Source organism: Leptodactylus fuscus, chromosome 7, assembly GCF_031893055.1.
Source record: "Leptodactylus fuscus isolate aLepFus1 chromosome 7, aLepFus1.hap2, whole genome shotgun sequence".
NCBI lineage: Eukaryota > Metazoa > Chordata > Amphibia > Anura > Leptodactylidae > Leptodactylus > Leptodactylus fuscus.
The window spans coordinates 86913690-86928849 of NC_134271.1; positions in this window are offsets into that span (position 1 = coordinate 86913690).

A 15160-nucleotide genomic window follows, 5' to 3' on the forward strand; every position below is an offset into this window, starting at 1 on the left:
TAGGTTTTGTTATAGTGCAGATAATTTTCCAGTTTTTCTTAACCTAATGCGCATTTGTTTTTTGGTGACTTGAATTTAATGCATTTTGCTTTTTGAATTTTTTTCTTTTGTATGGAGCTCTGTATGGAGCATGTGTGCATGTAATGTTCAGAGATGTGAATGATGGGCCTATCCTTGACTTTCATGTGTATACTGTACATGTATGTACACTGCACGTGTATGTTATGTGTATACGTACCACATGTTGTCTATGTCTGTATTGTATTGTAATGCTTGTTCACCGATGAACAGTTGGAAAACCACTCTGGTAAAATTATACCTCTCAACTATCCAGGATTCAGCAAGACAGTCCCAGATTACGGGTCCTGTCCTGCTGTCCCAGTCTGTGGAAAGCTCCTGCCTCACCACTGTGCCCCTGTGTGCTCCGGGCCTGGGAGCTGTAGGCACAATGTGAAGTCACTCATATTGTGCCAGAAATTCCTTGAAAACTCCAGGAGAAGAGACTTCTACAGAGCAGCAGGGGGTGAGGAGAGGTGAGTATCAGTGTTTTTATTATTTTAAAGTTTGAGGGCAAATGGAGGGGAGACATTAAACTGGGGGCAGATGAAGGGGGACATTAAATTGGGGGTAGATGAAGGAGGACATTAAACAGTGGAGGTTACTGGATGGCGACATTAAACTGGGGGCAACTGGAAGGGGACATTTAACTGAGGGCAACTGGAGGAGGACATTAAACCTTGGGGGTAGCTGGAGGGAGACATGTCTGCCTCTAGTTGCCCCAATTTTAATGACACCCTCCAGCTACCCCCACAGTTTAATGTCACCCTCCAGCTGTCCCATAATTTAATGTCCCACTTCTTTTGCATCAGTTTAATGTCCCCCTTGGGCTGCCCAAGTTTAATATCCCCCTCTAGTTTCCCCCAGTTTAAACTGTGGCACTAGGAGAGGGACTTCACACTTTGGGGCATCTGGAAGGGAACATTATAATGTGGGGGCATATAGTGTGTGATTATAGGAGCATAAAAGTGGATGAGAATTGGCGGAGTCAATGTAAAAGTGGATGGCTATAGCTAAATTTGTCACACATTCTGTTCTTCTTTTTGTTGTTTGGGAAACTTTATTGGATAGATGCCAGCATATACTCTCATTCAAATTGTACTTTTGGTTTGAGATGATCAGACTACAAAGGGAATAATTATATAAGAGTAATTAGATTAGGCCATATGCATAGTAATACATTATAAGATATGTATTTGCCATTAGCAGAGAAATCATCCTGTTAAGTGTTAGTAAACAAGGTGTTGGGCAATATGTGATAATATTTGATATTTGGTCTATTTTTGTTCAATTGATGTAGTGATGGCACTAAGTTTTACAATGCTCCCTACATTTACCGCCATAAATACATTTTGCTACATTGTCATGGACTAACTCATTCTGAATTGAGTTATTTTGGACTAAGTGTATACTGAACTGAGTTATTAAGTTATTTCTAAAGGTATTTCTAACGATATCTTTACTCAATATAGGCTATATACATTAACAGAGCCCAAAGACAAGTGTATCCAATGCTGCTCAGGTACTCCAGCCAACCAAAAGAGTCCAACAACTGCAAAGTTTTCTTCACTGACCTCCTCTGTATATCAGATATGTGTACTGTATTGAGGACCTGGTTTGCCATCCCAAGAGTTGTATTATAAGTGGCTTCCTGAGTTAAGACCGTCATCTGTAGTGAAAGTGGAACGCCAATATGTCCTATTATAACCTCATACCACAAGCCATGGGTGGGGGAGCATAACTTCCAAATTCAGTAGCTGCCACCGTGACCTGCAGAGGTGGCCCTGTTGTGACCTGCCATCCTGAGTCGTGTGAGAATCAGGTGTATCCACTTCCCAGGAGGGAGTCTAGGGTTTAGACTAGATACTACAGTGTGTTTGTAAAGAAGGTTGGCCCCACTACAAAAGATCCAAGGGTAAAGGTGCTCTAGCAAGTTTGTTAAGCAGTAAAACGACAATTTACCCAGCCTCTGCTAATCTAAAACAAAAGAATTTCCATTATTTAAGCATTTTTTTTTGTTGTGTTCACTTCACCCAATATACAAACTCTTGTTCTTTAATTTTTTTTAATTTTCTATACAGCTCACCAAATACATGGTGTGAAGAAATGTTGTTAATCTAAAAAAATTATCCAAATAATTTCTTACGCGTTTTTACTGCTCTGCGTATATACAGTATTGCAGCCACTGCTAATCTAAATGACAAATTGATGGCCGGAAGTAAGACCTGCAAACAGATTATGCCATGGACGTGCAGACACATGTAAAGGAACTAGGTTTCTTTGTAGTCACATGAAATGGCGTCACCAGCTCATTTTGCTATATGGTATTGGCGGTGGCACGAAGCGAGCATGACTGTTCTATTCCTTCTTCCCATAATCATCTACGTAGGGAAGTGACATCCACACCTAGCACATAGTCATCATCATTATTGTTCATAATCATCTCCATCTGCTTTTCCTCAAACCAACATCAGTCATCATCCATAAAGGAATAAGTGTCTATCCAGTAAATCTGCACCCAGTCATCTGGCTGATCTGCAACTTTAACTCCCACTTGGCCAATTTTATTGAGGTGCAGTCACTGCCATGCAAATTAGTGGAATCCACTGCATTTTGCTGACTAATGGCAGTCTCAGTGGAGTATACCTGATTGTTATTATTTCTCAAAGAAAGTTACCCTGCTTGATATCGCCATTTGAGGCTCACCTTCCAAAGTCTATTTGCAGAAATGTGCACGCCACCATCAATATGTGGAATAGCACTTTAGGGCCACTTGGGTAGGGACAATATTTAGCAGTCATGGCCCACGGGGAAAAGGCCAAAGTCTAGAAACACAGCAATGCCCTTTGCTTTCTAGTACTGATGCCATGCTACTATGGCCAGCATGATCGAACAGGCGTGGAAACAGCCAGAGAATGCTTATGTGACAACTAGAGCTTTCAAAGCAGTCCTATCCTATCAATCCCTCACATCTGGATCGTTGGGGACAACCACCCAAGGTGGATCTGGCTGTCTCCAAGTTAACCCGACGGACTATGGTTCCCCTGGATGATGGCTCAAATCTCCAGGACCTCCTGGATAGAAAAGTAGACTCCACCCTAAAGAAAGCTTATACTTTTGCGTCAGCCCAGGTGTCAGTGGCTATCGCCTCCACTGAAGTGGCTTACAATCTGAAGGCCTGGCTTGACCATTTGGAATGAGACATTGCCTCGGGTGTCAATAGGGACGACATCCTAGCTTCTATGAGCGAGATCCATCTAGCTACAGACTTCCTTAGAGAAGCTTCCAGACAACAGCTGAAGCTTGCATCCAAATCAATGACCCTATCCACCGCCGCTAGGAGGCCCTTGTGGCTCAAACCCTCGAGGGCTGACGCCGCCTCAAAATTCGCATTATGCTCCCTTCCCTTTGAGCCAGGGAAGGTTTTTGGCCGAGGACTGGACGACCTAATGGAGCGGCTGGCCGAATGTAGAGGTAAGTCACTTCCCCAAGTCTCTAGAGGCAGAAGACCTCCCTCTTCAAGGGGTAGAGGTGCCACGGCTTACTACAGAGCACAACAGTCCAAGAGACTCCCTAGGTATTGCCCGAGAGGTGCTGGGCGAGGAGGAGCCCAAGAAAAAGACCAGCTTTTGATGGGACGCTGCTCTCTGTGGCTAAGCCTCCGATATGAGGTCGACTCACCCTTCTCTCTGCTGCGTGGCGTCAGAATATACCAGATCCATGGGTTCTTCTAGTGGGCCAGCAAGGCTACGCCATAGAATTTATCCAGCCTCCTCAAGATCGGTTTATTATCATTCGGCTATTGCCAACAGAACAACAGGCCTGCCTAGAAACATCTGTGGCAGAGTACATCTCAAAAGGAGCCCTAGAAAGGGTCCCTCCCTCAGAAATAGGTCTAGGGGTTTATTCCCTGTTTTTTCCTACCTCGACGACTGGCTCATAAAAGCTCAGTCTACTTCAGTTCTTCAACATCACCTCCAGATAGCCATCTAATTCCTACAGAAGTGGGGCTGGCTAATCAACTGGGAGAAGTCAGAGATTGTGCCATCCACACAGAAGGGATTCATTGTGGATTCACAAAACATGCATGTCTTTCTTACCAGCCCAAGGAAAACAAGGAACAAGCTGCGCCCAATTTCTTCTCCGGACCCGGCGGAGTGTTATGCAAGTCCTCGGCCTGATGTCATCTTCGGCCAAGGCGGTCCCTTGGGCTTTATGGCATTTGCATAACCTCCAGATGGAAGTGTTGAGTACCTGGGACAGACTCCACGGGGACTGCACAAGAAGATCTGCCTTTCTCCCAATACCCGTCTTTCCCTTCAGATGGTGGAGACATCTGAAAGACGGAAGGTGCTCGGTTCAACCTCGTTGGACCCTGTTGACAACAGATGCATCCCATACGGAATGGCGAGCAAATCTGGATGATAGACCCATTCAAGGTCGTTGGAGGAATCCAGAGGAGGGAACATCCAATATGAAAGAGCTCAGAGCAGTCTATCTGACACTTTGTCACTTCGCCCCCTTCCTTAAAGGGAAGGCAGTCAAGGTGCAGTCAGACAATATGACCACTGTAATTTACCTCAACAAGCAAGGTGGCACCAGATCTCAAGTCCTTCTGAGAGAGGCGAATCTAATCTTCCCGTGGGCAGAGAAGAACCTATCCCACCAATCCGCTGTTCACATCAAAGGCTCCCTGAACATAGTAGCGGATCAGTTGAGTCGGGGTATCACCATATTAGAATGGTCTCTTAATCAAGGCGTTTCAACAAATCGTCCAGGGATGGGGGTCTCTCAGAGGTCGATCTTATGGCAACCTGACTCAATGCCAAGGTGGGAACCTTCTGCTCTCTGTACCAGGAGGACAACCCCTTGGCAGTGGATGCCCTGTCCATCCCATGGAGGTTCAGGCTGGTATACATATTCCCTCCAATTCCCATCATACTAAAGTTATTGATGAAAATAAGACAGGACCAAGTCTCGGTAATCGCCATAATCCCATTCTGGCCGAAAAGGGCTTGGTTTGCCCAGTTCACGTGGATGAGTCAAGGCGTGTATTGGAGGCTTCCCGCCCTCCAAGACCTGGTAACCCAAGGAGAGCTGAGATGCCAGGATCTGAGATGATTCAACCTGACAGCCTGGAGGTTGACCAGTCCCTACTGAGGAATAGAGGACTGTCCGAAAACTCTTGTAAGTGCCAGAGCCGAATCAACAAATAAAAATTACCATAGGATTGGTAACATTTTCAATGCCTGGTGTCTTGAACATGAAGTGAACTCCTCCGATTCCCCAGTGATGGTGATCCTGGATTTTATTCAGGACGGCCTAGACAAAGGGCTTGTGCTTCCACACTGAAGATACATGTAGCCGCTTTGTCCGCATATCTGGGGAGGCACCTGTCTCAGGAACCTTTAGTGAGAACCTTTATTAAAGGGGCAACTACCTTGAGACCAGCAGTAGCTGCTCCAGTCCACCAATGGGACCTCTGTAAGGTCTTATCTGCACTTTGTATTGCTCCCTTTGAGCCTCTGGATGAGGTGAATCTAAAATTCCTGACCTATAAGATCACATTTCTCCTCGCCATAACATCTGCAAAAAGAGTGGGTGAGCTCCAGGCACTCTCCTCTGAAGCTCCGTATATTGCCTTCTTTGAGGATTGAGTACAATTAAAATTTCTCCCGGGCTTTAAGCCCAAAGTTCCATCTACTACAAACATAAATCAGTTAATTTGTCTTCCCGCTTTCTATCCTTCTTCTTCTTCCCCCGAAGAAGAGAGATTTCACACAGTGGACTTGGTGAGATGTCTCCAAATATATCTAGAGCGCACTTGCTTCTTTAGGAGATCAGAGAATCTTCTGGTCAATTGTTTGGGGAATCAAAGAGGTCTCAAAGCCTCCAAGGCTTCTATTTCACGCTGGGTGAGGGAGGCCATAAAAACTTGCTTTTCAGCTCAGGGGTTACTTACACCGACCCTGAGAGCCCACTTGACTAGAGCTGTCTCCACATCCTGGGCGGAGAATAGGGCTTTGCCCTTAGACCAAATATGTGCGGCCGCCTCTTGGTCTTCGGAAATGACTTTTGTAAGTCATTACCGCCTAAACTCACGTTCCTCGTATTCTACTGCTTTTGGGCGAGCTGTACTAAGCTCAGATCGTGGTGATATCCCACCCTAGGGGATTACTTGTTGTCTCCCCATATTGTGCCACTGGTAGGACGATAGGGAACAAAGGATTATGAAGATAATCTTGTTTCCCTTAGTCCTAACAGCGGCACAAGACTTCCCCCCCTTATACACATGCTGTATTGTATATTGTATTATGGTATATTATTACTCTGATATTTACACGCAGGGGGGAGGCATCTGTGCCCTCTTAAAGGGTCAAAACCATGTGAATTAAATACTGGTTAATTAAAAATTCTGTGCTACCAGCACACAGGGGCAGAAAATACCCCATATTGTGCCACTGTTAGGACTAAGGGAAACAAGATTATCTTCATAATCCTTTGTTTTTTGTTTCAGATTTTGCTGTGGTTTTTTAAGCCAAAGCCAAGAATGGCTGCAAAAGGAACACCGTAGAGGTGAAAAACAATCCAAAGAGCCAAACTGCCTATGTTTCGCCTCTCATAAAAATTTGAATAAAAGGTGATGAAAGCAATAGACATTTCCACAAATTCCTCATTACATCTGGCCTTGCAAAAAATGATGCCTTGTGCAGTCCTGTGCATAGAGGGGAGGCTGTAAATCTTGACATATTAGTCTATGAAGAGGGAAGGATTAGAAGACACACAAATAATTGCTGCTGTTACTGTTATGTCAGTCCAGGTAGCTGCAACGGGGCTAAGGAATAGCAGTAGGGAATCTCGCCCTGCACTACTCCCACTAGCTATCCCGGTCCCTGCCTCACGGGTGTGGGTCGGCTGTACTCAGGCTAAGCCTGACCCCGACAGCTCCTCTCTCACTGATACCGTAGGCCTAGAGGGAAGTGGGAGAAGGAATGCCCTATAAGATCTCTAGGGACTGGAGACTAAAGGGGGTCACCCCTAACGAACAAGAGAAGCTGCTACTGACAGGGACTGACAAGGGTGTGCGCTGACTAACAACACAAGCAGCACACAGGAAACATGTGGGAAAGGATTCCCCCAAACCAATATGGGAAGGAACCTTACACTAGGAAACAAACACAGGGAAACTGAGTAGAAATCAAAGGATAAGGCAATTCACTCACACAGTCAATTATACACAGAGGGAGGATTGGTGAACACAGAAGGGAAAACACACAAACCAACTCGTTCACCCAAACCTCCCAAAAACCAACCACGGAACTTCCTCTATCCAAGATAACCACCTACTCCTCCTGCTAAGGCCTAGCTCTGTAAAAGCGACACTCAGCACAGAACCATGGGAGGCATGGGTTTAAATACAGAGTAGAGACCACTCCACCCAGGTGCAAATGGGAGGACAGACTAATCAACCAGGAGATAAAGCTGCCTACCAGCAGTGCGCGCGTGCAAGTCAGAAGGTGTGCACCAATACCCATGACAGGACAACCCCGCAGCGCCAGGATGCCACCCCAGACACTGCGCAGCCAAAAACTCCCCAGGTAAGAAAAATAGAAAGTAATGAACCTAAATACTCCTAACAGGATCCTCCCCTCAAGGAGAAGACTCCGGATTCTCTAGGAGCATCCTTCTTCGGGAACTCCTTGTGGAATTTCTCCACGAGTCTGGGGGCTGACATATCCGACTCCAGGACCCAAGAATTATCCTCAGGACCGTATCCCTTCCATGCCACCAGATACCGTAGCTTCCCCCGAACATATTTGCTATGCAGAACTCGGGATATCTCATACTCCCCGGACTCAGAAACTGGTGGAACCTTAACTGGAGACGTTCCCTTCTTGGCCTTCTTTAACAAGGAGACATGGAACACCCGGTTTATCTTCCACCTTTTAGGTAGTTGCAGCTGCGCCGCCACTTCATTTACCATCTTGATGATCTTAAAAGGACCCACAAACCTGGGACCCAGCTTCTTGCTAGGAACCTTCAACCTGATATTCTTGGTGGACAACCAAACCATCTCACCAGGGAAGAACTGCAACTCTCCTCTCTTCCGATCCGCCTGGACCTTAGCCTGGTGCGACGCCCGCACCAGATTCTCTCGGATACGGGACCATACCCCCTGCAGCTTTTTAGAAAATAGCTCCTCCTCCGGAACTGGGGAAGAAATGGAAGAAAATACTCCGAAAACAGGATGTCTACCACCGGAGCAAAAAAAAGGTGTGGTACCTGTGGCATTGGAATCATGGTTGTTTAGGGAAAATTCTGCCAGGGGGAGAAAGGCAGCCCAATTATTCTGGTTCTCTCGAACAAAACACCTCAAAAACTGTTCCACATCCTGATTCTTCCTCTCTGTTTGTCTGTTAGACTCTGGGTGAAACCCGGAGGAAAACGACAATGTAACTCCCAACCTGCTGCAAAAAGCCCGCCAGAATTTAGCCACAAATTGCGGTCCCCTGTCCGAAACGATCTCCTCAGGAAGACCATGCAACCTTACAATTTCTTTAATAAACGCCTCTGATAGTGTCTTGGCACATGGCAGCCTGGAAAACGGGATCAAATGGCACATTTTCGTGAAGCGGTCAACGACTACCCAAATGACCGTGAAACCCTTAGACACCGGAAGGCCCGTGATGAAATCCATAGACAGATGAGTCCAAGGTGCCTTAGGAGGTTCCAATGGATGTAGAAGACTGTGGGGACGGGTATGCGACGCCTTGGCTCTTGCACAGACCGAACAATTTTGAACAAACTGCAAGACATCCTTACTCCACCCTGGCCACCAAAAATTCCTAGACACCAATCTCATGGTCTCTGAAACCCCCGGGTGACCAGAACCGACTCGTGACACTCCCTCAGGAGACTTTGTCGGAGAGTAGTTGGGACAAAAAGCTTGTTTCTAGGTATCTTGGAAGGTGCAGCGTGTTGCGCTTCGATCAAGGCCTTCTCCAATTTCGCGCCCAATACTGCTACCACCACTCCATCCCCAAGAATAGTGGCAGGCGCCTCTCGTTCCTCCTCAGTCGACATATACCGGGATAAAGCATCAGCCTTAACATTCTTTGAACCCGGCACATAAGTCACGGTAAAATGGAACCGCGCAAAAAATAGAGCCCATCTGGCCTGCCGTGCATTTAATCTCTTCGCCGACCCAAGATAAACCAAATTCTTGTGGTCAGTAAATACCTGGACTGGCCTTCTGGCCCCCTCCAGGAAATGACGCCAATGTTCGAACGCTAGTTTTATTGCCAGTAGTTCCCTATCTCCGATGTCATAATTCCGTTCAGAGGCAGAGAATTTCTTAGAAAAGAAGGCACAGGGATGCGTACCCTCCTCGAACTCCTAAGAAAGTACTGCTCCCACCCCCACCGAGGAGGCATCCACCTCCACTCGGAAGGCCAACCTCTCATCCGGCTGTCTCAAAATGGGAGCGGACGAGAATCGCTTCTTCAGTTCTTCAAACGCAGCTAGCGCCTCTGGTGACCACTTAGCACAGTCAGCCCCCTTCTTAGTCAAGTCCGAGATAGGTTTCACAACCTCAGAAAATCCCTTGATAAACTGGCGATAATAGTTGGAGAACCCCAAGAACCGTTGGACCGCCTTTAGGTTCTCGGGTCGCGGCCACTCCAAGACTGCCCTGACCTTCTCAGGGTCCATCTCGAATCCCTTTTCCGATAGGATATAGCCAAGGAAACATAATTTATTGACCGCGAACACACATTTCTCCAGCTTAGCACTTAATTGATTAACCCTCAGGAGATCTAAAACCTCTCTCACTCTCTCCCAATGAGTCTCCAACTCCGGGGTGTAAATGAGTATATCGTCCAGATAGACCACAACCCCCCTCCCTATGACGGCACTTAGTACATCATTAATAAAATTCTGAAAAAACGCAGGCGCATTGGTTAGACCGAAAGGCATCACAAGATTCTCAAAGTGTCCTAGGGGTGTGTTAAACGCTGTTTTCCACTCATCCCCCTTCTTGATTCTCAGCAAGTTATACGCCCCACGTAAATCTATTTTACTAAACCAGCGGGCTCCCGTAATCTGGCTGAATAGATCCGAGATCAACGGAATGGGATAGGGATTCCGCACCGTGATTTTGTTAATCTCCCTAAAATCCAAACAAGGGCGCAACCCTCCATCTTTCTTCTTTACAAAGAAAAACCCCACTGCTACTGGGGACTTAGATGGGCGAATATGCCCCACCTCTAGACTCCCCTCAATATACTCTTTGAGCGCCTCCCTCTCCGGAATAGTGAGATTGTACAACCGTATCTTGGGTAGCACTGCATTTGGTATAAATTTAATTGAGCAATCATAGGTGTGATGTGGTGGTAATGTCTTGGCTGCCCTTTCCTCAAAGACCTCCCTGAACTCACATATTTCTTGAGGCAAATTGTCTATAGACAAAGACATAACGGATATGGGCAGACATCGACCATTACACCCCTGCCCCCAAGAAACTACTGACTCGGTCTCCCAGTTGATAATAGGGTTATGCTGCTTCAGCCAGGGCCACCCCAACACTACTTGTGCTGGTAACTTAGACAATAAGAACAAGTCAATCTCTTCCCTGTGGCCACCCACAATAAACTCCAGACCCTCCACCTGTTTGGAGATGACAGCTTGCTGTAGAGGGGTCTTATCAATAGCCCACACCGGTATCTGAGACTTCAAGACCAACGGACTCACCCTTAATTGCTCACAAAACTCTGAGTCAATAAGGTTGACTGCCGAACCACAATCAACCAAAATCCGGCACTTCTGCCCATTTACCCATCCTTCAAGGGTCAACCCGGCAGTCTGAGTACAGGAAATATGCACACCTCCCTCCTTAGTAGATTTTCTCCCTTTACCCTCAATAGACCTGGGGTTATTACTCTCCTTGGCGAACCATTCTCTGGAGGGGCATACCCTTGCTACATGTCCCATCCCTCCACACACAAAACAGCGTACTGTGCGGGACCCTTCACTCTTGGGTCTAGCACTTCGCACAGTGGCCCCAATCTGCATGGGTTGGTCCCCCGGGTCCTCTCTAAAAACAGAGAATTGAGGAGGGCTAACCCCCCCAGGACTCTTGTCTCCACGCTCCCGGAGGCGCCGTCCAACTCTAATTGCCAGCTGCATGGCCTCATCTAGATCTCCCGGAACAGGGTGAGAAACTAGATGGTCTTTAACCTGGTCCGAGAGCCCTGTCTCAAACTGACTAAGTAGAGCTGGGTCATTCCAGTGTACTTCGGCTGCCCACCTACGAAACTCTGTGCAATATTTCTCTATAGCGTGACCCCCTTGCACCAAACGTCGTAGGTTATACTCAGCCGTGCGTACCCTGTCTGGGTCGTCATACAGTAACCCCATTGTGGAGAAAAACGCCTCTACAGTTAGTAAGCAAGCTGAGTCGGCTGGTAACGAATGTGCCCAGATGAGGGGATCATCTCTCAATAAAGTAATAATAATCCCAACTCTCTGTACCTCAGAACCGGAGGAAAACGGCCGTAGCCGGAAATATAAAAGACAGTCCCTTTGAAATCGGAAAAAATCTGATCTCTTACCTCGGAAGGGTTCAGGTAAGCTGACTTTTGGCTCCAGAGGCCAACCCACAGGGGCGCTACTCACCTGCCTCTGTATGCCCTCCACCTGAGAGGCTGTGTGTTGAGCCAACTGCTGTAACTGAGATACGCCAGAAGCTTGGATGGCATCCATTCGTAGCTTGATCCCCTCCATCTCAGTGGAAATCTGCTGCACCGCCTGGTACAACTGTTTCAGGTCCGTCATAATGCAAACGAACCTTTTTTTTTTTTTTTTTTTTTTACCGGCTGAGTGTACTGTTATGTCAGTCCAGGTAGCTGCAACGGGGCTAAGGAATAGCAGTAGGGAATCTCGCCCTGCACTACTCCCACTAGCTATCCCGGTCCCTGCCTCACGGGTGTGGGTCGGCTGTACTCAGGCTAAGCCTGACCCCGACGGCTCCTCTCTCACTGATACCGTAGGCCTAGAGGGAAGTGGGAGAAGGAATGCCCTATAAGATCTCTAGGGACTGGAGACTAAAGGGGGTCACCCCTAACGAACAAGAGAAGCTGCTACTGACAGGGACTGACAAGGGTGTGCGCTGACTAACAACACAAGCAGCACACAGGAAAAATGTGGGAAAGGATTCCCCCAAACCAATATGGGAAGGAACCTTACACTAGGAAACAAACACAGGGAAACTGAGTAGAAATCAAAGGATAAGGCAATTCACTCACACAGTCAATTATACACAGAGGGAGGATTGGTGAACACAGAAGGGAAAACACACAAACCAACCCGTTCACCCAAACCTCCCAAAAAACAACCACGGAACTTCCTCTATCCCAGATAACCACCTACTCCTCCTGCTAAGGCCTAGCTCTGTAAAAGCGACACTCAGCACAGAACCATGGGAGGCATGGGTTTAAATACAGAGTAGAGACCACTCCTCCCAGGTGCAAATGGGAGGACAGACTAATCAACCAGGAAATAAAGCTGCCTACCAGCAGTGCGCGCGTGCAAGTCAGAAGGTGTGCACCAATACCCACGACAGGACAACCCCGCAGCGCCAGGATGCCACCCCAGACACTGCGCAGCCAAAAACTCCCCAGGTAAGAAAAATAGAAAGTAATGAACCTAAATACTCCTAACAGTTACACTCTGCTATTCCTTGCTTTGTCAACACTGTTAAAGAGGACCTTTCACCATATCTGGGCACATGCAGTGTTATATACTGCCAGAAAGCTGACAGTGCGCTGAATTCAGCGCACTGTCGGCTTTCCCGATCCGTGCCCGGTGTAAAGCGCTATCGGTCCCGGTACCGTAGCGCTTTACAGTCAGAAGGGCCTTTCTGACCATTAGCCAGAGACGTCCTTCTGCCTCACGGCGCCAATCGCGCTGTGCTGTGGAGCCGGGAGGAACTCCCCCCTCCCGCTCCTGATAATGCTCGTCTACGGACAAGCTGTGTGAGCAGAGGGAGGGGGCGTTCCTCCCCGCTCCACAGCACAGCGCGATTGGCGCCGCGAGGCAGAAGGACGTCTCTGGCTAATGGTCAGAAACGCCCTTCTGACCATAGAAGAGCTACGGTACCGGGCTGTAAGCTCTTCACACCGGGCACAGATCGGGAAAGCCGACAGTGCGCTGAATTCAGCGCACTGTCAGCTTTCTGGCAGTATATAGAACTGCCTGTGCCCGGATATGGTGAAAGGTCCTCTTTAAGTTGTAGATAAGAGTCTGTTAGAGCACAAAATGGAGCAATAAATGAATTAACTAGACAGCTGGAAAATCTCACTCACTACTCCATAGAGGTCTATGTGTGAGGCTGAATATAAGTAGAATGTAAACGAAGCAGTTAGACTGACGATAAGGCTGAGGGGTAGCAGTTTAGTAAATGGAGAATGAAGCAGATCTCCTTAATCCTACTAATATTATAAATGTGAAAGTTTGGATGTTTGTGTATTTCAGTGTTTGTTACTCGATCACGCAAAAATGGATGATCGGATTTGGATGAAATTTGGCACATAGTTTGTAACCTCAATTAACACATTGGCTACTTTTTATCCCGATAAATGACATGGCTTTAAGACTGTTGTGAATTTATATTCATGTACTATATTAAACTGATCTTGCCAGCAGCTTATCTCAGCTAACTGGAGATTGCTGGTAAAGCCAGGTCTGATATCTGTTATGTAAACACACAGATAACACTCTGTACGGAGTCCATTCTGTACCAATCATCTGCATATTATCTGATCTGCTCCAGGGAGCCTCTTTAATCCAAATTGATAGTTTGCAAATTTTAAACATGCTTGGAAAAAGAAAATCCCAGCAAGCTGCTGAGTTGTCTGAAAAATCATGGGCACAGTGAGAGGAACGAGTTCAGCTTGGACAGCTTGAGAGCTGCCGAAACACCAGAGCAGGCGGATTATTAATGCCAACAACACACTCATTATATGGTGTCACAGAGAGCTGCTGAGATGCCAGAACAATCACGGGCACGGCACAAGGAATGAGCTCAGCTGCAGGCCACTGGAGCAGTTGAACCATCAATGGCAGCAACTTGCTGAATATAGGCGGATCATGGACGCCAACAACACGCTGACGAAGCCGCGGGCAGAGGCTAGTAAGATATATTACAAAGTTTTTTATTTTCAGCTGCACTATTCATTTCTGAAAAATTATTTATAACTGGAGGTACGTTTTAACTACGACCTGCAGTACAATCTGAGCTATGCTGCAAGTTATCAACCCAAAACAATTCCTGCAGGTACACTGCCTCAAAACAGTCTGATTTCAGGTACTATTTGTGGCAGTAAACCTTTTAGGGAAAGTCGCTGTTGAATTTTCCTGACAAAAATTCAGTTGTGTGCCCATCCCATGTGACCCCAGTTATATAGTGCAGTAACAATAATATATGTGCAACTAATGTATTAAATATAAAGATACAATAACCCCTAAAAAAGCAAAATATTGACCTATATAATGGAGCGATACTGCCCCCTATTGCTTGTTTATTTGCGCTTATTTTATTTGAAAAGAGCAGCTCCAGTCATACCTGATAATGGCATCTTCTGTGCAGCATTTATATGAAATAGGAACTTTATAGAATACATTTTACCTCTGATTCACCCCCCAATTAAATTATACAGTCATGTTTTTACATGACTAAGAGTATGAGAATATTCAGAAATTCCCCCGCTCTCTATTACTAGAGTATACAGTAGCTATATGAAATGCAAAGGTAGCAGTTGCCAGTCCTTTAACCCCTTCCTGACACAGTCAATTTTTGTTTTTGACTCCCCACCTTCCAAAAACTTTTTTATTTGTTGTTACATAGAGCTTTATAAGGCCTGTATGAGCTGTATGAGAACAAATTGTATTTTGTAATGGTATCATTTAATGTTTCCTATGATGTACTCGGAAGATGGAAAAAAATTCAGAATGGGTTTGAACTGGAGAAAAATTGTGTTTGTGCGACTTTCTTACATGCTTCGTTTATACAGCTTTCACCTGGCAGCCAGAATTATATGTCACCTGT